Source organism: Equus asinus, chromosome X (genome assembly GCF_041296235.1).
Source record: "Equus asinus isolate D_3611 breed Donkey chromosome X, EquAss-T2T_v2, whole genome shotgun sequence".
Taxonomy (NCBI): Eukaryota; Metazoa; Chordata; class Mammalia; order Perissodactyla; family Equidae; genus Equus; species Equus asinus.
Genome location: NC_091820.1, coordinates 47,983,924 through 48,010,262, shown reverse-complemented (window position 1 = coordinate 48,010,262; position 26,339 = coordinate 47,983,924). Strand labels below are relative to the sequence as shown.

Genomic DNA, 26,339 nt, shown 5'->3' with positions numbered 1-26,339 from the left:
AAACATAAGAAAACAAAAGCACATGTTCCTTTAGCTGACAGAGTGATGGCATCATTGCAGATCATACAGCCTCTGGAAAGTTCCACTTTATACTTGTGAGAAAAGGAGGGTATGAAGGCAAATAAAATCTTGGTATTATTATGAAAATAGTTTTGACCTTACGGACTTGCTAAAAGAGTCTTGGGGATCCCTAGGGTTTCTTGGACCACATTTTGAGAACTGCTGCCATAGAGCTTGTGTATTTAATTTCTTTATGATGAAAGCAAATTAACATTTAGATAGTCTAGTCTACTGTTATCTGCCCCACATCCTGGCTCCTTCTTCCACTGTGTGTTAATGTATTAACAGGATGGGCTTTATTCAAGAACTAGTCTATAACGGTGCTATTCATCTGTTCTCCTTCTCTGGACACCAGAACCCAGGTCTGAGTTGTTGGTTGGATCTGAGTGGTTGAGATACATTTTTGTTAATACTCAAAGGAGTTCTTTTAAGGCTTTATAATAATAACTGAAGGATTACTTTGAAAAAGATAAACACACATTATGGGTTAAACAAAATAGTGTGTACTAAACAATTTGGGAAAAATTTAGATACAGCAAATTAAAAATAATCTAGAATATGGTTCTAGTATTAACTTCCAATTTATATTGTACTAAAATTAGGTGAAACCAACAAAGTATAAGAGAAATGTCTCTGGTTTGTTTTAGGATTTTCTTCGTTTTTAGTCACCTGGGTTCTAAGTGATCTAGTAATCCTTTGCTGTGAATCTCTCCCAACCCCCTCCGGACTGTGCACTTCTGCATATAAAGGATTTTCTATCAGTTTTGGAGGATTCTCATTCTTTCTAACTGTAATTGCTTAGAGTCCAGAGTCCTCTCCAACTGTAATTTTATTGTTGTAGCTACGCTTTTCTTAATATACTATTATGCAAATTTGTTAATGTTTAAGTTTAATGAAGCTCAATGCTCTTCCAAATTACCTGCAGTGGCTTATTGGAGAATGTCTCTCCAATCTAATGGGATGATGGAGAGGTATGGTGGTACATCTTGGCTTTTTGTTGGAAAAGAGCAATTTGAGGTTGAATGTCGCTGATAAAAAGTCTTCAGTGCTGAGCAGTGCTGTTAATTTCTTTGTCACTTTATTATCCCTCCTTGGCCAATATTGTTCATGCTTTACCCATAACACCTCAATACTTACTATTCCTCTACAGCCCAAAGTTTTCTTATTGTAAGCACGTGTGACTGTGTCTGGGAACTTTCTCTGGCTATAGGTGTATGCTTTGGAGTATAGGGATAGGCAAAAAAAAAAAAAAAAAAAAAAAAATTCTGGGGACTTAAAGCCTACAGAAGCAGTTCAACCAATGATAGGTAGGAGTTTGTGGATAAATACCCCAGTTCCTTCGCTTTCAGTTGAGACAATTCTGAGGCATGTTCTACAGTCTCCTGGACATCTCCAATGGTATTGAGCCCCAGTTGCCCATAGCAGAAGCCAGCTCATTAATGTACCCTGCATTGGTTTTCTTCCATTCTCTGACTCACTACTGGCCTTCTCTGGGATCACCTCCCATTTGCACTCAAATCCTTGTCTAGAGTCTGCTTTGAGGTAAACCTGAACTAAGATATGCTGTATGGACTATCCACATCAATACTTCTTTCTCCATACAGCACTACTGCTAATTTTTAACCCAGGGCTGGTCAGTTTTCCATGGTAGCAGCATGCAGTCAGTGGTGCCCTGGTAAGTGTTTAACAACCAGCTTCCCCCCAGAACCCCTCATTTATAGCTTTTGTTGATTACTGTGGCATACATACTCATGCCATGGCTGATTTCAAGCTACCAATGTGATGTCACTGAATGTGAGATTGAGAAGAGATGTGCACAGTTGACGCCAGTGAGCCCGTGTAAGCTGGCTTTAGCGCACCATTGCTTACTGGAGTAAACTGTCACAAAATGAAGGGCTGGAGAGCTGAGCGTTTGACAGAATTTTTGAATGCTAGAGTGTGGATATCATTTAATCATATTCCCTCACAGTATAGATGAGGACCTTGAGGTCTAGAGGGAGGAAGGGATTATCCAATAGTTAGTAAGGGAGACCAAAGATCGTGGTTCTTGTCTATTGGTGCAGATGACAAGGAGCAGAGAGTTTGGGACCTAAGGGGCAACAAAAAGCATCTGGTTTTCTAAGTTCAGTGATAATTGTGGAATGTGTGTTGAGGATGTAGAATCAACTAGGAGACAGGGTTAGGTAAGGAAAAATGTAGCTAGTGCCTTAATAGGTTGTTTTCTGTTCTCCCTTCCATCCTTCAACAGATATTGGTTGATTGCTTCTGGTTGGATGGGGATTCAACATTGAACAAAACAAACAGTTCCTGTCCTCCTCCAGCTTATGTATTAGTAAGAATAAAGATTCAAAACTATTAACTGCAAGCCTATTAAGTATTAAGAAAAGAGAAGTACAGGGTGCTATGTATTAACCTAGACCTCACCTAGCCTGGGACTTCAGAGAAGGATTCTAGAGAAAGTAAAGAGACCTGGGGCCCGGAAAGACTGATTTACAGAGCCAGGTTAAGGGCGGGAAAACAGTGCTGGAAGTGTAACAAGATCAAGAAAAGTAAAAGAACTCTCAGAGAGATTACTGTATATGACTGTAAGGAATACTGAATTTGCTATTTGGTTTGGGGTGTGTTTGGGGAGTGAGAGATAGGGAATCATTGAATGGATTTAACCAGGGGAGTAGCATGCTTAGTTTATGTTTTTAAAAAGATCCACCATGATTATGGAGTAGAAAAGGAACCACTCTTGGGCTAAACCAGGAGAGTTACTCTGGTATCATTAGGGTCTCACAAATATTTGGTGGGTGATCACTTCAATAATTCCATAACACTCTTGTGGTTTAGCTTAGCAATTTCATGGGTAGGTATAATATAAATATTATCTATGATATTTTATTTATACTTGCCAATCTAATTTCTAATCTTTATCCTACCCTAGTAGATATCTGGCTATAGATCCTGTATCTTAAAACATAATAATAACAGTAAAAATGCCAGGCACTGTTGTAAGTACTTTACAAATATTCACTCATTTAATATGTACAGCAACTCTATGATAGAGGATCTATACTTTTCCTTATTTTAATAAACTAAAGCACAGAGAAGTAATTTGTGCAAGGTTACCTAAATAATAAGTGGTAGAGCCAGGATTTAAACCGAGCCCTCTCACTCCAGTGTCTGAGTATTCTCCACTGTGCCATAATCACTTTTTGTGGTTTATCATCTATGTAGGTAGGTAGTTGTAACAAGTTCAACGACTGTGTTCCCTTATTGAAGTAAATTCTCTTCAGCCATGTGATTTGCCAGTTTGACTATATTTGTTTTATAACTTTGTTACTTGGTTGGAATAATTGAACTTCTTATTTAGATAATGAGAGTCCAAAAGTTATAGGCTCTTTTTTCTCTGTTATTTACTTAACAAACACATATGTGGTACTTATTATCTAGCAGACACCGTTGTAAATGCTTCACAAGTATTAACTCATTACAACCCCAAAAGGCGTGTACTGTCATTTCCATTTTATAGGTGAAGAAACTGAGGCACCAAGAGTTTAAATAAAAGGCTAAGATCACACAGGCAATAAGCTAATTGGGAATCAAACCTAGGCAATATAGCTAAAAGGTCATACTTGTCACCTCCAGCCTGCACTCTTTCTTACCCAGAATGGTTCAGCTTAGTCCCAAACAATTCTAATTTATTGAATGATGAGAAATGGCGTTTCACCTTTCTAGACTAAATACTTTCAGCTCTTCTAATCTTTCCTGATAGTACAATTTGGCACTTATGTGCCCTTGTTATTTTTAGTTTGAGATAGGAAAGATGAAGTCTTTCACATCGATGAAGTGAAAGCAGTGCAGTGTTCTGAACTTCTCCTATAAACTACTTGAAGGTTAATTCTATAGCATATAGTTTCTTAAACTTCCCAGAGACTCCAGGATGGATCATAGGTGCTCCATAATTTGCTTCTTGATTAATTGATATGTCTTTGGTTTCCATATTAGAACTGATATACTGAAGGCCTGCCTAATTTTGGGTCCTGTGACATGAACAACAACAACAAAAATCTCTATATTTATTATTAGATATATATAAATATGAGTTACAATATGACTTCTATTAAAATTCTCATATCAAGTATATATGCTAGAGAATAGATATCATCTTTAAAAAATTTTGTATTTAACTTTTGTATGGAGCTATAATGGCTTATAATTAAGGAAAATCACTTATCAATGTCATCCATCAAATTAGCTCTTTGTCATTACTATTTCTTGAGCAAATGCTTGAAAAAGTGCAAATCTCCACCATTCAATTCTGTGTCTTAATGAGCTCAGGTAATAAGAATATCGCTTTAGCTTTAAATAACATTTCTAGTTTGGGGAACATTTTCAGATGTATAATCTCTTTTGATCTTTTCTGACTTTATGTAATGCTTTCATTTCATCTATGTTGTCTTTCCAACTCAAACTGAAACTCCAGGCGTTGCTGCAATAACCACAGAGGACATGACGTGGAGTTGTAGTGTAAATATGTCAGGTGAACTTCAACTGAGTAAAATGCAGCCCTTTAAATGCTGTCATAAAAGATAACATGACTCACAGTACACATTTTGTTTATATAGGTGACTAATGCTTCACAGATGTTTGATTGGTGATTATAATTACAAAGGACTTTGCCCCCATTTCCTGGACTTAATCCATTTCTTCCCTCTCCCTACTTCCCTTGACCTTGATAAGATCTACCTTGACTGTATAACTGTTTTCACTACCCAGACTCCTAAAATGACCTCGTGGCTGATTTTTGTTTTTCCTGTGTCGATTATTGAACTACCTAATGGAAAACATAAGCTTCTTGAGTTGAAAAACAATCCAAATCTTTTGAAGAAAGGCACCCAACCAAGATCTCCTGGGTCATTTAATTACTTAGCAAAAATTATTGAGAGCCTAGTAAATTCTTGTCATTGGGCTTGGCATTAGGGATTCAAAGATGAATAACATTGACCCAACCTCAAAGGGCTGTTGGTCTTCTGACGTATGTGAAGTCAGAGTGAGAATTATGTGAAATTGATACCTGGATATTCTACTCATCAGCTATCCGTTCTATAAACCGAGGAGTAAGAGAATTAATAGTTATTAAGTAATATAAACTACATGCTTTGTATGTGTTATCATTTAATTCTTCTCAAATTTGTGCAATTTTTACAGATAAGGAAAGTTAGAATCCGAAAGGTTAAATAATTTGCTTAAGTTATAGAGAGGGCAGTGCTGAGGTTGAACACAGGTTGAAGCTGAAGGTCAACCTGACATATCAGGTGTGTTTGATCCCAATGTCTGAGCTCTGTGGGCTACTATTCTGCCTACAGGATACATATTCTGCCTCACAGATCTCCATCATTCCAGTTTGGCTTTTCACACTGAAAAAGAAAATCCTAATGAAAAGAGAAAAGGAGAGAGAAAAAAACAAGCAAACAAAGGAAAAGCCAGCAAAGTAAGTTGGAGCAACAGCTGGGGCTTCAAAAGTGTGGAAATTTAGACTGATGAAACAAAGGCTATCTTGTAGCATGGATTAGCATATAACATCTTATAAACATCTATGTGCCAGGATGTGAAATGGAAAATGCATAGGCTCTGAAAGTTAGAACTTCAATGACCATTAGACCCTTTTACATTAGGATCTACCGTTTCACAGCAGAGGGCCAGGCAACTATTTCAAGCAGTTCCAGTGACAGGAGATGCATGTAATATTTGAGAGAGTCCATCCCATTTTTGAACTACTGTCATGGTAATAATGAGCAAACATCTAATACCTGTGATTTCTACTTATGGATCCTAGTTCTGTCCCTGAAGCGATATAGAATTCACTAATTGAGCAAATACTTTTTGGCCATGTCCTAAATATGAATTGAAGAGAATTCTTAGCCTGCAGGTGAAGAAAATCTGCTGGATGTCTGGATTTGCAGCATTCTGGTTCCTGGGATAGTTTTTTCTTATTGTGTCTTGTGAACTTGTTTACTGATACTCTAGGAAATGTCTCAGTAGCCAAGCTATTGGGACTTTGGTGGGAACTCACCACTCTGAACTTGCTACGTGAGACATGAACATCTTTAAGATATTCTTTCTTCATGTGCTGATTCAGTTAAGCATAGAATGCTAAGGGAACAATTAGGAGGATAGCTTGTCTAGATTTGGTGAGAAAGGGTGTTCCAGATCCAGCAGACATTAGAACTAATTTTAAAAGATAAAGGAAGAGGGGCTGGCCCCGTGGCTGAGTGGTTGAGTTCACGCGTTCCGCTGCAGGTGGCCCAGTGTTTCGTTGGTTCAAATCCTGGGCGTGGACATGGCACTGCTCATCAAGCCACGCTGAGGCAGCATCCCACATGCCACAACTAGAAGGATCCACAATGAAGAATATACAACTATGTACCGGGGGGCTTTGGGGAGAAAAAGGAAAAATAAAAAATCTTAAAAAAAAATCTTTAAAAAAGAAAAAAAAGGAAGAGTCAGCTGGGAAAAGTTGGATCATAGGGGTCGGGGGTGGGGGACATGTCCTCAGGAGAAGGAACACGGTGTATGATGACACAAAGGCATGAGAGAACGTGAGATGTTTGAATAACTGCAAAGACTCAGTATGACTTCCTTAAAGTTTTTTCAACTTTGAGGTATAATTTATGTACAATAAACTGTATCCATTTATGCAATTCGGTAAGATTTTTAAGAAAAATCAACTTTATTGTGATATAATTTATGCATAATATAATGCACATCTGTTAGTGTACAGTTCTCAAAGTTTTTTATAATTATGGTATAAAACATGTAACGTAAAATTTACCATTTTAACTATTTTAAGTGTATGGTTTGGCAATGTTAAGTATATTCACATGTGGCACACAATCTCTTGGATAACAGTAAACCGCACTTGCTCGACCTCCTTTATAGGATTTTACCAAGAAAAATAATTAGTATTACCCTTTATATTTTCATAACACTTGGATTGAAAATATACTGGTAATGAGGACATTGATCAAATGAGCCTCATGACTGGTAATCATTAAAGTAAATTTATTTTTCTCTGTCACTATCCCATTAAACTCAATGAAAGTAGTTCTTTCCCTGATCTAGGATGAAACTTGAACAGGCTTCACAACTTGTTTCATCACTTAGAGATAATAGAAAATCTTGGGGCCAGCCCCATGGCTGAGTGGTTAAGTTTGCATGCTCCACTTCAGTGGCCCAGGGTTTCGCTGGTTCGGATCCTGGGCGCGGACCTAGCACCGCTCATCAAGCCATGCTGGGGTGGCATCCCACATAGTACAACTAGAGGCACTCACAACTGGAATATACAGCTATGTACTGGGGGGGCTTTAGGGAGAAGAAGAAAAAAAAAAAAGATTGGCAACAGTTGTTAGCTCAGGTGCCAATCTTAAAGAGAAAATCTCGTGATCACTATAAGGCCATGGACACAGAATAATTTAATAAATTATGGCCAAGAAGTTAGGAGATAGGACAGACCATAATTAACATGAAATTCCTTTGATTCTGAGTGTGAAAAGTCTTTCCCACACACTTTCCTAAAAATGTATAGCACTGAGGATAAATATGAAACATTGAGCAAGACGTGAAGGTGGCTGTCACTGGCCTCTGGAGATGGTTGTCCACTGATGGGGAAGGGTTTGAAGAGTTGATTAATTTTCATTGCTACATAAAATTTCATGGTATAAACATACCACTGTTTAATCATCATTTTTGAAGATTAACTATTGTGTTGTTTCAAATATTTTGCCACATCAAACAATGTGTCAGTGCACACATTTATGCATAGCTCTTATGACTTTGTGCAAGAATTTCTCTAGATAGTTAATCACAGAGTACAATTCCTGGGTCATAGGGGACGAGGATGTTCAACATTTAAAGATATTGCCAAATTGCTCTTTAGGAGTTTGTCTTGTTACTATCTTCATAAAAACCTTTAAGTGTTTATTAATCTGATAGATGTGAAATTGTACTTCATTGCCACTTTAATTTGCATTTCACTGATTATGAATGATATATTAGTCCGTTTGGGCTGCCATGACAAAATACCATAGACTGGGTGGCTTAAACAACAGGAATTTCTTTCTCAGGGTTCTGGAGGCTGGGAGTCTGAGATCAGGGTGCCAGCAGGGTCTGGTTCTGGTGAGAGCTTGCAGATGGCCGCCTTCTCACTGTGTCCTCACACAGCAGAGAGCGAGAAACCAAGCAAGCTCTCTGGGGTATCTTTTTATAAGGGCACTAATCCCATCATGAGGGCCCCACCCTAATGACCTCATCTAACTCTGACTACCTCCAAAGGCCACATTGCCAAATACCATCATCTTGGGGGCTAGGGCTTCAACATAAGGCCATTCAGTAAGGTTTAATCCATGTGTACATTCATGAAACCACTGCCACAATGAACTTACAGAATGTTTCCAGTTTCCTAAGGTCCCTTGCAGTCTATCCTTCCCTCCACCCCTGGCCACAAGACAACAATGATTTATTTTCTATCTCTATGGATTAGTTTGCCTTTTCCAGAGTTTCTTGTAAATGGAATCATACAGAATGTACAATTTTGTGTCTGGCTTCTTTCACTCAGCAAAATGATGTTGAGATTTATTCATATTGTGGTGTGTATCAGTAATTTATTCCCTTTTATTGCTGAGTAGTATTTCGTTGTATGGATATTCTATATTTTGTTTATCCATTCACCTATTGATAGACGTTCATGTTGTTTTCAGTTTGAGGCAATTATGAATGAAACTGGTATGAATGTACTAGTCTTTTTGGGGTCATATATTTTCATTTCTCTTGGGAAAATGCCTGGAAGTGGAATGACTGTGCAGTATTCTTAACTTTTTAAGAGGCTGACAAAAGTTTTCCAAAGTAGTTTTACCATTTTACTTTCCTACCAGCAATGTACAAGAGTTCCAGTGTTGCCACATCCTCTCCAACACATCATATTGTTGTTGTTCCTGTTGACTTATTGTGGTCATCCTGGTGGTCAGGTACTGGTATCTCATTGTACTTTAATTTGTATTTCCCTAAAATGCTGGATGTCTTTTAAAGATGTTGAATATCTTTTCATGTGCTTTTTGGCCACTTATATGTCGTCTTTCATGAAGTTCCTGTTCAAATCATTTGCCCATTTTTAATTGGATTGTTTTCTGATTTTTGAGGCATAACATATTTTTGTATATTATACGTACAAGTTCTTTGTCAAGTATATGTATTATATTTTCTTCCATTCTTTGGCTTACTTTTTAATTTTCTTAATGGTGTCTTTTGACAAGCGAAAGTTTTTAATTTTGATAAAGTCCAATTTATTCATTTTTTTTAATGATTCATTCTTTTGGTCTCTAAGAAATCAAAACTGACATGAAAAAAATTTTCTCCTCTGTTTGTTTCCAGAAGTTTTGTAGTTTTAGCTTTCACATTTCAGTCTGTTTTTTCTAATTTATTGCATTTCATAGATATATATCTATATTATTATTAGGCACATAATATTACATATTACATATATCACAATACATTATATATATCATATATAATATGATATAAACTAATATACATATATATAATATAATCTATCATATATTATAATTTAATGTTAAATTATATATAATAGTATATAATATTGATAACATACTCAATTATATTGATTATTAATAAATAATATGATGCTATCACAAATATCTTAGTGTATATATATTAGTTTAGATCCTATTGTATACAATATATGTGTGCACACTATAATCTGATAAGATGTATATTTATCTATTTATTTATTAAAGATAAGGACTGAAGTTCATTTTTTCCCATATGGGTATCCGATTGTGCAAGCACTGTTTGTTGAAAAGATTATCCTTTCTCCATTGAATTATCTTGGTGACTTTATTGAAAATCAACTGACTCTGGACCTTTAATTCTGTTCCGCTGATCTGTGTTGTCTATCATTTCACCAGTACTACACTGTTTTTATTACTGTAGCTTTATAATAAGACTTGAATTCAGGTAATGTATGTCCTCCAACTTGTTCTTCTTTTAAAAATTGTTTTGGCTACTCTAGGTCACTGTCATTTCAGCATATGGTATTGTAGAGGGAATTGCAAAAGATTAGGACTGAGAGTTAGGGTAGGGCCAGACAATGCAGGGTATTGTTAGTCAGGCTACATTGTTTTGTCCTGAAAACAATGGAGGTGTTTTAAAGAATTATTAGCGAAGGAGTAACATGGTTATATTTCCCTTCAGAAAATCAGTCTGGGAAACCAGTGGAGAGGATAGGACCAAAGGTTGAAAGACTAATACCAAAGCTGTTTTAGTAATCTAGGAAACAGATGATGGGGCCAGCCCAGGGCCAAGTAGTTTGGCTGCCCGAGGTTTTGCTGGTTCTGATCTTGGGTGTGGACCTAGCACTGCATATCAAGCCATGCTGAGGTGGTGTCACACACAGCAGAACTAGAAGGACCTACAACTAGAATACACAACTATGTACTGGGGGGCTTTGGGGAGAAGAAAAAGAAGAAAAAAATAAAGATTGGCAACAGATGTTAGCTCAGGGTCAGTTTTAAAAAATAAATAAATAAAACCCTCAGGATCTTCCTTAAAAAAAAGATGATAAGGATCTGCTTTAGGACATTGAAACTAGAACAGTGCTGTCAAATAGAATTCTCTGTCATGATAGTAATGTTCTAGAACTGCTCTGTCTGATAAAGTAGCCAGATGTTTCTGCAGAGTTCTTGAAATAGGACCAATCAAGGAATTGAATTTTTATCTTATTTAATTTTAATTAATTTAAATCTAAATTTAAATGGCTATGTGTGGCTAGTGGCTACTGGCTACTGTATGGGACAGTGCAGAACTTGAGGAAGGAATGGCCTTTAGAGATAATAAGGAGAAAAAATGGAAATGATTTCATCACTGATGGATGTCAGAGTAGGGGATAAGGTAGAGAAAGAAGTTAAAGATGACACCCAAGTTTCTGTACAGCAGTGAATTATTTAACATTTGTATTGGGGCCGGCCCCATGGCCAAGTGGTTAAGTTCGCGCACTCTACTTCGGTGGCCCAGGGTTTCCCCGGTTCAGATCCTGGGCGCGGACACGGCACCACTCATCAGGCCATGTTGAGGCGACGTCCCACATGCCACAACTAGAAGGACCCACAACTAAAATATAAAACTATATACTGGGGGGACTTGGGGAGAAAAAGCAGGAAAAAAAACCCCAGAAAATTGGCAGCAGTTGTTAGCTCAGGCGCCAATCTTTAAAAAAAAAAAATTTGTGTTACCACTAGAGTATAAACTTAATGAGGGTGGGGACTACCTGTCTTAGTCAATATTTTATCTCCAACACCTTACATACTGCCCAGCATATAGCAGGCACTCAGTGAATATTTGTCCAAGGGTGAAAGGAAGGGAGGGAGGGGAAACAATCTGATAAGGCATTAGCCACATTCAGTATGATAAGAGACTAATATGAGAAGAAAATCCAGGAGGGGAAGTAGATAATTATAATATCTGATGTATACTGAGGACTTACTATGGTCAGGCACTGCTCTCTATTCTTTCTTACTGGCGCTGCATCATTTAACCTGCAGAACAGTCCTCTAAGTCAGATATTATTCCCATTTTACAGATTCGAAAACTGAAAATTAGACAAGGAACCTGAATTGCAGCGCCAAGAGAGAAGTATGGATTCCAGATGTTGATTTTGGAATCATCAGTAGAGGATGTTTACTGAAACATGTGAACGGAAGTGTTTTCTCCAGAAGAGAGATTAAAGAATGAAAATAGAGGTCTATGGGGAGAGAATCCTTGAAAGGAAACTGAGAAGTACTGAAGAAAGTTGTATGTATGTAGGAGGAAACCCAGATGAGAGTCGTGTCCGAAAAACTGCGAGAGAAGGAGTTGAGGAAGGGGAGGGAGTGGCCCATATGTCACAGGCTGGAGAGAAACCTTCAGAAATAAAAACTGAAATGTGGCCCATGTATTTCATGAATTTAGCAGCTAGGTCTCTGGGTCCGTGGCAGAAGCAGTTTCCTGAACTGGTGGAGACAGTCAGCTTACAAGGCACCAAGGAGTGAACAGAACATGCAATGATAGGAAATAAGAACCTTTGTTCCTAAGGATAAAAAGATAAGGTCGTATCCAGAGGTGGGACTGTGGATTGTCAATGTTGTTGTTTTAAGAAGGCAAATATTTGAGTATGCTTATGAAAGAAAAGGCTATTGTGGTGAGGGGGAGGTTGAAATGGCAGGGTATGGGAGTGAGAGCCTAACAATGGATTTCGTTATCTACAGTAAAGCTGTGCATTGTGGTCGGCAGAGCCATGCCAGCCCATGAACTGGGAATTACTGATCTGAGACATGATAAATATGGAAGTGCAAAATAAACATTTAGAAATGTTTATAGCTATTCGACAGAGTTATTTGATACCTTTGAATCTAAATATTTAAAAACTAGGAGCTTGCATTTTATACATCCTTCTTTGGTCATTGTTGCTTTTCTAGTGGTTCACTTTTATGACGTTTTACAAAAACATAAAACAAACAAAAAGATTGGTCCTGAATGGATTGGGTATTTTTTAAAAAGGTCCTTCATCACAGTCTGAGAACCACAATTAAAAAAAAAAAACCCAAAACACTGAGACAATGATGAAGCAAGCATGGTAAAATGTTAACATTTAGGAGATCTAGTTGATGGGCATGTGGGAATTATTTGTACTTTTATAAAAACTTCTATAAATGTGAAATTACTTCAAAGCAAAATATTTTTTAAAAAGCTTTAAGAGTAATGAATGTAGATACCACATCAGGGAATTAATATAAGTAAAGAAGAGTCAACTCTTCCGCTGAAGTTGAAAGGAGGGAGGGAAGTATGAGTGTAGATTTCGTCAGGTTTGTAACTAGCACCCCTGCCTGGGATTGGGGTGGAGTCTCTGTTCTCTCTGTGCAGTAAGAACTGAGTGCTTTTGCTGAAAGGGAGTCTCTTAGCTTTGTACCCCCAGAGGCTGACCCTGAGACAGGGTTTATATGCAAGCAGTTTATTTGGGAGTTAATTCTGAGAATCACTATTAGGGTAGTTAAGGAAGTGAGACGGGGGAGAGAAGTAAGCTGATAAAGTGCATCTTATGGAACAAGTTTCTGCCATGGGCAACTGGGACTCAATCCTGCTGGGAAACGCTAGGAAACAGTGCAGAACATACATCAGAATTACCCCATCTTGGGGCAGGAGAACGGAAATATTTATCCTCCAACTCCCATATGTCATTGGCTGGGAGCTGCTTCTAGGGGCATTAACTTCCTTTTGCTTCCAATCTTCCCCAGATCAACTGAGAGAAAGGCTTCCAGTTAAGAGTTGCAGGTGCTTGAAGTAGGGTGAAGCTGGCACATACTGAAGTGAGGGGTTATTTGTAGGCACTGACAACATCTGCTATGATGAGATAGGAAGTGAGGGAAAATATGATTTGAAGAGAATGATGGAAGTTAAAAAATAATACTAGTGGGAATGGGCAAAGGAACCAACTAGGGAATGTGTGCTTGATTGCCACTTGAGAACTGGGTTGGAGTCCGTGGATTTATCATGGTATCAGTCCTCCCGTGGCCATAATAGTGGGTCACATATAGAAGCTGTGAGCTAGTCAGGTATTTGACTTTTATTATTTTCCTTAGCAACTGCATAAACCTATGAGTACATCTCACTAAGATTTTGGACCGTGAAAACATTTGCTTGCATCTTTTGATGCAAGCTGAATCTTTTCCCTGTATGTATTTAGGCTGTTGATTTTGTGAACTTCAGTATAGAAATTTGCATTTATATCATTCCATTGCTTTCAAGATTTCTAGTCTTCAGGTATGAGTAAGTTCCATAAGGTAGTCAGGCCAAATCTCCTTCAGCACTGGACTCATGTGCCAGCCCAGTGCTAGTAGTGGGTATTATATGAAAATAAGATGATCTCTGCCCTCAAACGCTCAGAGACATGCAGGAGGAGAGAAACCTGTAAAGAGACAAGCATGGCATTGTGGATTGAGTGCTGTGATGGGGGTACATAGATGCTCAGTTAACATTTGCTGAATGACTGAATGAAATGTGATCCAATGTACTAACTATTCCTCTTGTCATGATAAGCTTATCTTCTGGGTTATTATCTAGGTTCTTGATAAAATGTTGCAAAAGGTATGTTCTTAGATGAAGTTAGCAACTATGGACTTAAAGTGGTTTCAAGGAATAATGGAGATATTTGCCATTATGTGGTGAGAAGATTTTCTTAACTCTTCCATATGCAAACTGGCCAAAATGGAAGAAAACACTGTGACCCATAGTTTCCAAATTTGTTTTTATGGGAGGGGAGGATGACACACATGAGTCATTTTCATTTCTGTTAACTAATTATCTCATAACTTTTGAACCATAGGGGTCACGATGCTTCTTGTATGGCTGTTAAATTTAACAGAGAAGTGTCATTTAGGCCTCGAGGAATCTAGCTCAATAGTGATGTCGACGAAAATAATCCATAACCAACCTATAAATGAAAATTTGGGTGAGTTTATTCTGAGCTGAAATCTGAGGACCATGGCCCGGGGCCTTTCCTCCCGAAGGAAGAAAGGGCACCGAAGAAGTGGGGTGCACAGAGTGGTTATATACCCCCAAACAGGATGTTTCACATAGGATTGAAATGTTCCTCCCACAATAGTCACAAGATTGCCCTGTCAGCACAGCACTTGATGGACACAGCAGGAAGCAAGTCTATTGTCTTGAGCTGGGTGGTCATAGGTGAGTGCAGCAATCAGTTCCTAGCCTGAGGAAAGATGCTTAATCCTTAAAGAAATGCCAAGGTTGGAGGGGGAGGGAAGTCAGTTACAGGAGGTTACCAGACAAGCACAATAAACAAATGCAGATTTAAGTCCTTGCCTTCCCCATTGATTAAGAGTTTCTAGAGAGAAGGTCATCTCCTTTCTTCTTCCTGGTACAGAGAGGGAGATACCTTTACAGACAGAGATTTCCTTTACAATGTAAATATCTCCTAACAAAGGGCAAGCAAGTTCTACTTTTCAGTTGGTTTCCTGTCTGCAAAGAAACCAGCCTCAAATAATCATCATGCCAAAGAGACATATTTTGGGGTGGCCAAATCCAGGTCCCCACATTATATTTTAGCTATTTTACAATTATTTCATTAGCCAGGCAACAATGTCATAACATTCACTTGCATATAACTCTAGGGGCAAAGATAGAAAAATTCTAGTTGTTTCCCTGTCTCAAAGAGTTCAAAATATTTTGTTTACCATCATCCTTTCATTCTTCACAAGATTTCCATTTTATTTTGAAAAAATAATTGCTTATTCATTCAATCGATATTATTCAGCAGTGATTATATTCATGAGTGTACTGGAGACAAAGAATATTAGAAGAAGAAAGGAAGGTCTCTGCCATCAAAAAGTTCAGAGCCTTGCAGGGGAAGAGAGACCTGTAAGCAGGCAAGAACAGTGATTGAAGTGCCATCACAGACCAGGAAAAGAAGAGAACATCTCTGTCTAGAGAAATTAGTGGAGACTTTCAGAGGACTTCACATTTTATTTGGTCTTAGGGAATGGTGAAAACATTTTGTAGATATCAGGGAGAAATAAGGTGGCTTGGAAGTTAGGAAAGGAAGGGAGAAGTGGTAGTAGGAAAGTCATTTCAGCAAAGGGAAAAGCAGATATGCGATCAGAGATCTTGGCAGGCCATGGAATACTCTGGGAATAGATAAGCATAAGCATAGGCATAAGCATAGGTTTCTGTGGGGAGGAGGAGAGGGAGAGAGGTGATGAAGAGCCCTAGGGGATGTGCTAAGAGCTTTGTACTCTGCTTTGCAGGGCAGCAGGGACTCAACAGGAAGGGAACACCGTTGTGGCCACCTCTAAGATACAGATGGATTCCCACCCAAAACTTGGTTAGGACGTGGAGATCAGTGATCTCACACACACACACCCCAAAAGGGTATGGAAAGATGAATCTCTCACATAATGAGGCTTTCTGGGCAGAGCAGGGTAGCTCCCAAGTAAGTCCTGAAATTGCTTCAGAGAGCAGGGAGAGAACATTGACTTGGAGTTTCTATGGTGGTTAGGGAGTGGAGCCAGGGTGAAGATATCCATACATGGGAAGGGGCTTGTGTGATTTGAATCCCCAACTAGCGCCAAAAGATGGAGCCACCCAGGTTTTCTCATAAGCCTCACCACTTGTCGGGCAGAAGGAGAAGAGGGTAGGGTGCGACTCAAAAGCTGTCAGTATTCAAACCACAAAAAAAGGAGATATTACACTAGCATGATCAGATTTTGAAAATAAGAAGAAGAAAACCCCAGGAACAGTGAGAAGATAACCTAGAAAAGGATGAGGCTAGACCACAGAAACCTGCAGGAGGAAAGGAGGACCTGCACTATGACAGTGAAAATGAGGATGGTTTAAGGAATGTTTCTGAGGAAGAATGGAGATTTGGTACCCAATGAACATGGTGGTGAGTGAGAGAGGCTACTCAGGGGTAACTTTGAGAGCTGGTTGTGTAACTGGAGAAACAGTGAAAAGTAAGGTAGGATGTATAGGAGAAGGGCTATGAGTTATTTCACTTTCATCTGTTTTGAAATGTGTCGACCTAGGGCCACCTCATCCTTTGAGAAATGTGCCACAGTAGTTCTAGACTCTGCCTTTTTCTAGGTCAACTTGAGTATCACACATCATAATGGTGAAAATTAAAGTCCCTCTGTGAAGCTCAGTTGAGCATGATATCCTTTTCATTTTCTAAGGAACTTTTATTGTTTCTTTCCTTATTACAAAAGTAATACATGTTTCATGTAAACAATTATAAGATATAGACAAGTATGGATAGGAAAATATAAATGACCCATAGTCCCTCCGCATGGAAATTATAACTAATATCATGTTCGCATATTATTTTCCAGAGTGTGCCATTGGAGCTCATATATGAGAAAAACTTTGTCGAAACAAGTGAGAAGAAGCTTTAAAGAGGAAGTAATGTTTGATTTGGCTCTTTGGAGATTTGGGGGACATTTACCAGCCGTAAAGGGGGTGAAGGTGGGCTGAGAGTAGAGGTATAGGAGAACAGAGAAGGATACACATTTTAAAGTTGAGATCATACAAATAACCTAATATTTTAACTTAATATATTATGAGCACAATTTTTAAGTGAAATTTTTTGCAGTGAAATATATACATAGGAAATATATCATATTATGTCTACCTTCAGGAAAGACCAAAATGGATGTTTTTGAAACTATTTTTGAAACTGCTGTTTTGGAAATGTGAGCCAGCCTGCCACAACAGTCTCTTATCACCAACTCAAGTGTCAGTTTCTGAGCACTGGCCTTGCTGGCTTCCCTGCTGACTTCGGCCCCATGGGTCAACAAGTGTGATTGCCTGAATAGTTACTTTCCCTCATATTTGGAAACTCTGACGTTTTGATAGTTGCTGTAATTAAAGATCTTTATAGATAGAAATTAGACTTAGAATTCCCTAGGGCTCAAAGTTAACTGCAAGTTTTGCTTTTATTTTTTTGGTTTTTGGTGAGGAAGATTTGCCCTGACCTAACATCTGTGGCCAATCTTCCTTTTTTTTTTTTTTTTTTGCTTGAGTAAGATTAGCTTTGAGCTAACATCTGTGCTGATCTTCTTCTATTTTTTTGTATGTGGGAAGCCACCACAGCATGGCTAATGAGCAGACTAGGTCTGCTCCTGGAATCCAAACCTCTGTGTACCGAGGACCACCGAAGTGGAGTGCGTGGAACTTTAATCACTTGGCCATGGGGCTGGCCCAAAGTCTTGCTTTTTAAACAATTGGAATACATTGTGGTAGAGAAGTCAACTGCCAGACTATGAGGCCCTGGGGATGTGTGCTCTTGTAGGTCAAGAAAGGGGATTCTGTGATGGAAAAAATTCTGTTGATAATGCTGTTAAATTCTTTTGCTCTCTTTCTTGGAAGATTGTATTGATAGTTGTGTGTGACTAACTTCCTGTTGAGTGATTTTGACGTTTTGTTTGTATTATGGGTAAAGTATGCCAGATAGTCCATATTTCTGACTCTGGAATTAAAGCAAAGAAATTTTTAGATGGGACACTACCCACTCCTCTTTCTCTCACTTTCTATGTCAGACCTGATCAAATGTCTGGACAAGGAGGATCTCACTCTGCAAGTTCAGTTTTTATGAAGTGCTGTTTTCAAACACAGTGATGACTTCTCTTGTTAAAAGCAGATTATCAGTCTTTCTGTTTTGCTTGCCACTAGGAATTGTGAGAGTACTTTTTTCTGTAATGCAGCAAATGATTGGCCATTTCTTACTGCCTAAAGAAGTACACCCCATTTAAACCTCTCCATAAGTCAGATTCTCCCATATGACTCATTTTATGAGAATCACTTTTAGAAACTGCATGATGAAGTGTTTTTCAGTCCTCTGGATTATTTACCATAGAAGTGATTTAATGCACTAAATCCCTAGGGTGGTTTCAATTACAGTGGAAGGAATACTCTAGATTCCACATGAAATATTGAGAGCCTAGGATTCTAGTGGTTCCACAATTAAGCAGTGTGTGTCAGTTATCTATTGCTACAATAATGCTAGCTAATAAACTGCCAAACCTCAGTAACGTAAAAATCACAACCAGGGTTCCACTTCCAGCATAAAAGTGAAACATGCCCTGTAGACCAACTTCCAAAAATATTGGTGAAAATTATTTTTGAAACAACCATTTAAAGTCTCTGGAAATGGTCCTAAGGGCATACAGCAAATGAAGAAATATTTATTCAAGAAAATCTATTAACACTTGGAGATTAGAGCAAGAGTCTGTGGTATTTCAACTGATACCCACTCCATCCTTCTCCCCTCCCAGCTCAGTGAAATGGAAACTCCACTCAGGAGTGGAGCAACAAACAGGGCTCCTCCTACCTCCAGCTCTTAGTCCAAGGGCTATCTTTAGGGGAAGGGCATGACATCAACATTTCTCATCTTGCCCCCAGCTACTTGTCCCTAGGGCTAAGTTCTGGGCAAGAATGGTTGAGAGATGGGTGCTTGCTTCTTCCTCCCAACCACCACTCATGGGATGGAGACTCTACCTTGGGTCTGGCATCACTGAGTATACTGGGACTTCATCATCCTTACATAGATTGGTAATCCATTTGTGATCCACACTGAGAGAGGCAAGGTGAGAAGAGCTGAGGCTACTCCTCTCTCCGTAAGTGTTCAGCTCCTAAAGCAGGGGTGTCACTCAGAGAAAAATGTCCCATTGTCTCCACCCCTAGCTCCAGAGCTGTGGCTCAGAGATTTGCCCTGGAGGATAGCAGGCCTTAAAACAGAGAATGCTGAACCCCTTACCAAAGGAACTGACTTCATTTGCAATAGAGTATGGAGAAGTTTAAACCTAAGGGCACTCTCAAAAACAGTGGAAGTTGTGATGAAAGGCAATTGGGAAGAGATTGGTAGATTAATTGGAGATATAGACAAAACTGTAGGCTGGCTGATTTTCTGGAGAGAAGCTGAGAAAAGACACCCAGGAGGAGCCTTCCTGGAGATGGAACAAGTCTTAAACATTGACCTAAGTAACACTTCACGAGAGCCTGGATTTGATTGGATTAGTCTGTGGAACAATTTATGCTTCAGGGCATTGTTAAAAACAGTAGAGTGAGCAATCAGCTGGTAATTAGTGGAGCTTAACAGTGGGATGTGGTCAGAGAAAGAGACAAAGAGTTCTGCCAAAACTAATGTCATCCCAGGGTGACTGGGGTCATACCCAAGTCTGTACCCCATGAGGAACAACATCAAAGGCTTCACAATGTGAGGGGAGGCTATACACTTTACTAAGTTGATCCAGCCAGTCACTAAACAATTAAACAGAAATGATAATAAGCACTTGGTGGCAGAACTAATACTCAGTTGCTACAATATATTTAAAATTTCCAGTTGCCAACAAAAAATTGTGAGACATGCCAAGAAACAGGAAAGTATGACCCATAGACCAGAACAAAAGCAGGCTCCAAGCAGATGTGGGATTTAACAGACAGACTTCAAAGTTACCATTATAAATATGTTCAAAGGATTAAAGGAAACCATGACTAAAGAAGTAAAGGAAGATCTGATGACAATGCTGCATCAAATAGAGAATACTAATAAGAATGGAAGTCATAAAAAGGAAGCAAATGGAAATTCTGGAGTTGAGAATTACAGCAACCAAAATGAAAAATTCACTAGAGAGCTGATTTAGTAGACTTGAACTGGCAGAAGAAAGAATAGTGAACTTGATGACAGGACAATTGAGATTTCCCAGTTTGAGGAGCAGAAAGAAAAAAGAAGGAAGAAAAATAAAAGGAAGTTTTTCAGGCAGAAAGCAAGAAACCCCAGGCAGTAATTCAAATCCATGCAAACAACAAAACACTGATACTGGTAAAGGAAACTGTAACTTTAAAAGGCAGTGTAAATGCATATTTATTTTCCTTTCCCCTCCTGACTGATTTAAAAATTAATTGTATAATGTATTGTGCATACAAGATATAAAATGTCATATATTTTCCAATAACAGCACAAAGGGGATGGGTGGAAGCAAAGCTGTACTGGGTTAAGAAAATGACTCCAGGAGGTAACTAGAGTCCACAGAAACAAATGAGGAGAATCATGAATGACAAATTAGGAGGTTAGTATAACAAATTCTATAAATATATGTTTGCCCTTCTCTCAGCTTCTCTAAAGACATAGAGACATACAATTATATAAAGTGATAGTTATGTCAATATATTATTGATTTTTTAGAATCTATAGATTTAATATGTATAACAATAATACCACAATAAGGGGATGAATTGACTTTGCCGATCATGGCTGGGCTCACATATCTAAGGCCTTAGAAGGGACAACTGGACTGACTTGGCTCAGCTCCATTTGGTCTCTCATCTTCCAGCAGGCTAGCTTATACTCACTGACATGACAGAAGTAGGTGTTTCAAGTAAGAGTGAAAGAACACAAAGTCTCTTGAGGACCAGGCCCATTAATGGCCCTCCATCACGTCCCCATTTTATTTCCCCATGTAAGAGGTAAGGGCAGCCAAGATTTAAGAGGTGGGGATGTAGGTACCACGTCTTCGTTGGAAGAGCTGCACAGTCACTTTTTAAAAAAAAATGTGGATACATGGAGTGGATACAGAGAATGGGATTATTGTGGCCACTTCTGCCAACCATCTACCACACAGTATTACAACCATTCATCCTGTACTTCCTTGCTCTCTTATAACCTTTTTCTATTTTGTCATTGGTTAATTAAAAAAGAACATATATATATATTTATATAAATTATGTTCATGTTCATCCAGATTTGAGAGATGGATCCAAGTGCCAAGATGTCTATTAAAGTCCAGATTCTTCATTGCTTGTGAGTGGATACAAGAGCATCTCAACCCCTGTCCTTTCTTGTACTCATATTCAGTCATACTTACTAGCTTTCATTTAAAACACCCCAAATACTTCACTAGTTTGGGATTTGCCTATGCCATCTTTCTGGAATGTTCTTTCTCTTACCCCTTCTCTGCTTCATTTCCTATTCTTGCGCCAGTTCTGTTTCAATGTCCCTTCCTCAGAGGATATTCCTTGATTACTCCATCTAAGTTACGTCCCCTCATTGTCTCTTAAAGTAATTTATTTTTAATTTACATTTTTAAATGTGATGTGGTTCTCAATCAAGGATAATTTTGCCCTCAAGGGGACATTTGACAATGTCTAGAGATACTTTTAGCATCACAACTGGAGGGTGCTATTATTGTCTAGTGGATGGAGGCCAAGGATATTTCTGAATATACTATGCCAGGAACAGCCCTCCTGCCCCACAACAAAGAATTATTTAGTCCAAAATGTCAATAGTGCTGAGGTTGATAAACTCTGCTTTAGGTTACGCATGACAATTTGGAATTATGTATTTCTTTGGGTATTTAACATCTATCTTTCCCGCTAGACTGAATGCTCCGTAAAGATGATGTAATGTCTTTTTTGTTTAACATTGAATATCTAGCGTCTAACTCAGTGGTTGATACCAGGTAGCTGCACCATGAATTTGTTAAATGAAAGAAGGAAGAGCAGGCAGGAGGTAAGAAGGAAGGGAAAGACTTCCTAAGGATGGTGTATAAACATTTCTGGGTATAGAGAATGCTGTCAGTGTCCTACCCATACTGATGCGGGATCGGTGAGCCGAGGAGTCGAAAGAAAGATTTCTTAGACTCTCAAGATCTGGCAGTAGTGCTCTTTTATTTAGAGAATAGTGTGGAATAGCATGGGGACAGGACCCATGGGCAGTCAGAGCTTCTGCTGCCTCCGCTTCTGCTGCCCCCGCTGGCATGGGGACAGAGCCCATGGGCAGGCAGAGCCGCTGCTGCTGCCCCCGCTGGCATGGGGACAGGACCCATGGGCAGGCAGAGCTGGTGCGTGGGGACAGGACCCACGGGCAGTCAGAGCTCCTGCTGCTGCCCCGAGTTGAGGGTTAGGGCTAATTTTGTAAGGCATAGGTATATGATTCATCTCTTTACAAGACAAAGGAAAGAACATGAAAAAAAAGTTAAAATGGTATCAGTGCGGGTGGGGTCTGGTCATTGGGTGATCCCATGACTTTTAGACAAGAATCAAATCGGATTAAGTGAAGGTCAGAAGCCACCACCCTAAACCAGTTACATGAGATTGCCAGACAGCAACCAACTTAAGTTCTTGCCTCTGGCATTGACCAAGAGCCTCTAGAGATAAGACCATCCCCCCCTCTTCCTGGCACAGAGAGGGAGGCATCTTCACAGATAGAGGTTTCCCTTAGAAATGTAAATGTTTCCCAACAAAGGGGCAAACAAATTCCACTCCTTGGAGCCTGAATCTCATCTGTAGTTTTAAAACTAACCAGCCTCAAAATCCTCATCATAAGCCATTTTAAAATTAAGCAGCCTAAAAATCCTCATCAATACTCTCACATCCCGTAGCGTTTAGATGCGTATTTCCCTGATTTTCAAATGTCAGAACCTGTATTTCTTTGTGTGATGGCTTTTATTAGGCTGGCAGAGCCCACTCTGCCCAATAGCATGACGATCCAGAATGCTGGGGTGTTATTTTCCCCTGGAAAGTGTGTTTTCTGGTGTTCCATAAAGTTCTTCAGTGATATTAAGCTAATCAATAATGGACACTTTATTTGCCTCTTTCCCTACCCTCAGTTCCTCTCTTCCCTACTAGAGTTTCCTGGGAATACCTCCTTGTGGTAGGCTGAATAATGGCCTCCCCCAAATAACCAGATCCCTATCCCGTGAGCCTGCGAACGTTCCCTTATACGGCAAAAGAACATTCACGTATAAAATGATGTTAAGGATCTTGAGATGAGAGATTATTCTGTGTTATCCGATAGAACCTAAGTGCAAACACACATGCCCTTATAAGAGGGACGCAGAGATAGGTTTGACACAGAAGAAGGAAATTTGACCACTGGAGCAAGATGCTCCACTGCTGGCTGTGAGGATGAAGGAAGGGAGGACAGACAAGGAATGCAAGGCGTGTAGCTCTGGGAGCTGGAAAAGGCCAGGAAACAGATTCTCTTCTAGAGCCTCCAGAAGGAGCGTGGCCCTGTTGGTAAATCGTTTTTAGCCCAGTGAAACTGTTTTAGACTTCTTACCTCCAGAGCTGTACAAGACTAAATATGTGTTTTTAAGCCACCAAATCTGTAGCAGTTCATTGTAGCAGTAAAGAGAATTTAATACAGATTTTGGTACCAGGAAGTGGGTTGCTGCTATAACAAATACCTAAAAATGTGGAAGTGGCTTTGGAATTGAATAATGGCTGTAGGCTGGAATAATTTTGAGGTGCATGATAGAAAAATCCTAGATTATCTTGAGCAGTTAATAGAAATATGAATGTTAAAAGTGCTGCTTGTGAGAGCTCAGAAGGAAGTGAGGAGCACAGTAGAGAAAGCCTTAGATAATACTTAAATCATCATAAACAGACTATTGATAAAATATGAGTGTCAAACGTGTTGCTGGTGAAGGTTTAGAAGGAAATTAGGAACATAATATTGGAAATTAGAGGAGAAGGGATTCTTGTTATGCAGTAGCAGAAATCTTGGCTGAATTGTGTCCTACAGTTATGTGGAAAGCAGAACTTGTAAGCAATGAATTGAAGATTTAGCTGAGCAGATTTCCAAGAAAATTGTGAAAGGCATGTCCTTGTTTCTTTTTGCTACCTATAGTAAATTGCTAGAGATAAGACATAAATTGAGGGAAGAAGTATTAAGCAAAAAGGAACCAGGACTTGAAGATATGAGAAATTCTCAACCTATCCAGATTACAAAAGACATTAAAATTAGAGGATTCACTGTCAAGAAAGCATCCTGTCGAAATTAAATCAAGGATGTAGCTAGACATCCTTTTGCTAGTACCTCTGAGGGATCAAAAGATCAAAGTATTCAGTCAAATAGAGGACTCTGAAGTGATACAGGATGTGAATCATGAATAAAGCCTGGCCATCTCAGCAGAAGCAGGGACTAGAGATGAGATTTTCCAGGAGGGATCTGTGAATGAGCCTCTTGTCTAAGAGCATGAATCCCTGTGACATACATGGGACACTAGAAGATTTTTGAGTATGTTAAATCAGTGGAAACAATGCCATCTTTAACTGAAAGGGTAGATAGAGGATGAAATGAAAGAAGGCTGTGAGACTCCCAAAATTTGACGAGCAGAAAATAGGCTAATAAAATTACTCAGCTGCAAACATGTGCTCTGTACAAAATAAAAGAAAGATGATTCTGAGGGCAGAGCCTAGGGCCTAGAGGGCAGGTCTGTGGACCCAGGTGAAGTCATGGGGTCAGAGGAAGGAGCCTCAAGCTATAGTGGATTATTCTCAGGCTTTGAAAGTATGGAGATTTGCCTGCTTGCATATTGAAATTGCTTGGATCAGAGACTCCTTTCTTCCTACTTTGTCTCTTTTGGAATGGAAATGTCTGTAACTATCATCAGCTGGAAATGAAGCAAAAACAAAGCAGAAACACAAAATTGGTGAAGAAGAAAATTAAAATGAGAAAAAACAAGAAGAAACATCACTTGGTGTTTTGGCTTCACCGAGGAAGGCGAAGAAAAGACACATCTGATCTTAAACTGAGCACAAGGTACACTTCTCTCTCTCAACAATGTTTACCTGGTTCTGACAGGTGAATTCATTGAGCATCTCATTGTGGCTTCCAAAATGGTCAAAGGATATTTTTCAAATAGTGTAAAATCAAAACATTCATACATATATGAAATGAACATGTGTTAAAAGATCCTGTTTACTCACTGAGGGAATGGGGAGATGTTATAGCTGGTTCAAAAGAGAATCCAAAGATTAGATACAGCCATATTGATCAAGAATATTTAAATGAATGTGTAAATGGGTGCAAAATTGGTTTTTGTACATCATAAGTGGGAGGGACAATTTAATCTCTAGTAGACAAAACAGTTTACACATTTATCAGTGACCTACAACTAACAAAAGATTTTAAAACAGCTCAAAGACAATGCAAAGCTAGAATCAGATAACATGGACTGGTGTCCTAAAGACAGGGAAAAGTTTCCATTGAAACACACATTTGCTTTTACAATGTTAAAGTCAAGCAGAAAATTACAATTCCCTCAAAATGAGGGTGTAGTTGATGAGGATTTTTAGGCTGCTTAATTTTAAAATGGTTTATGACTTTTAAAACTGCAGATGAGAAGCAGGCTCCGAGGACTGGAACTTTGCTTGCCCTTTTGAGACATTTGAGTTTGTGAAGGAAGGGGGGATGACCTTGTCGGGACCTGAAATTGGCCACCCCAGGATATGTCTCTTTGGCATCAGGATTGTTTTGGGCTGATTGCTTTCGATAAACTGGGACAGGGAAGGAGGCTCTGGGGAATGGAACTTGCCCTTGTTGGGACACATTTACATTTGTAAGGTAAATCTCTATCTGTAAAAGGTGCCTCCCTCTCTGTACCAGGAAGAAGAGGAGAGATGACCTTGTCCCTAGAAACTCTTAATGGGGAAGGCAAGAACTTAAGTTGGTTGCTGTCTGGCAATCTCATGTAACTGGTTTAGGGTGGTGGCGTCTAACCTTTCTAACCTTTACTTAATCCGATTTGATTCTTGTCTAAAAGTCATGGGATCACCCAATGACCAGACCCCACCTGCACTGATACCATTTTAACTTTTTTTTCATGTTCTTTCCTTTGTCTTGTAAAGAGATGAATCAGATACCTATGCCTTAAATTTAGCCCTAACCCATAACT

General features: G+C 39.0%; 1 protein-coding gene across 2 annotated transcripts in view; it reads left to right on the top strand.

The window, feature by feature from the left end:
- The window catches only part of SYTL5 (synaptotagmin like 5), a 273,738-nt gene that overhangs the window by 54,063 nt on the left and 193,336 nt on the right, over positions 1-26,339 (top strand). The gene's annotated exons all lie outside the window — the stretch shown is intronic.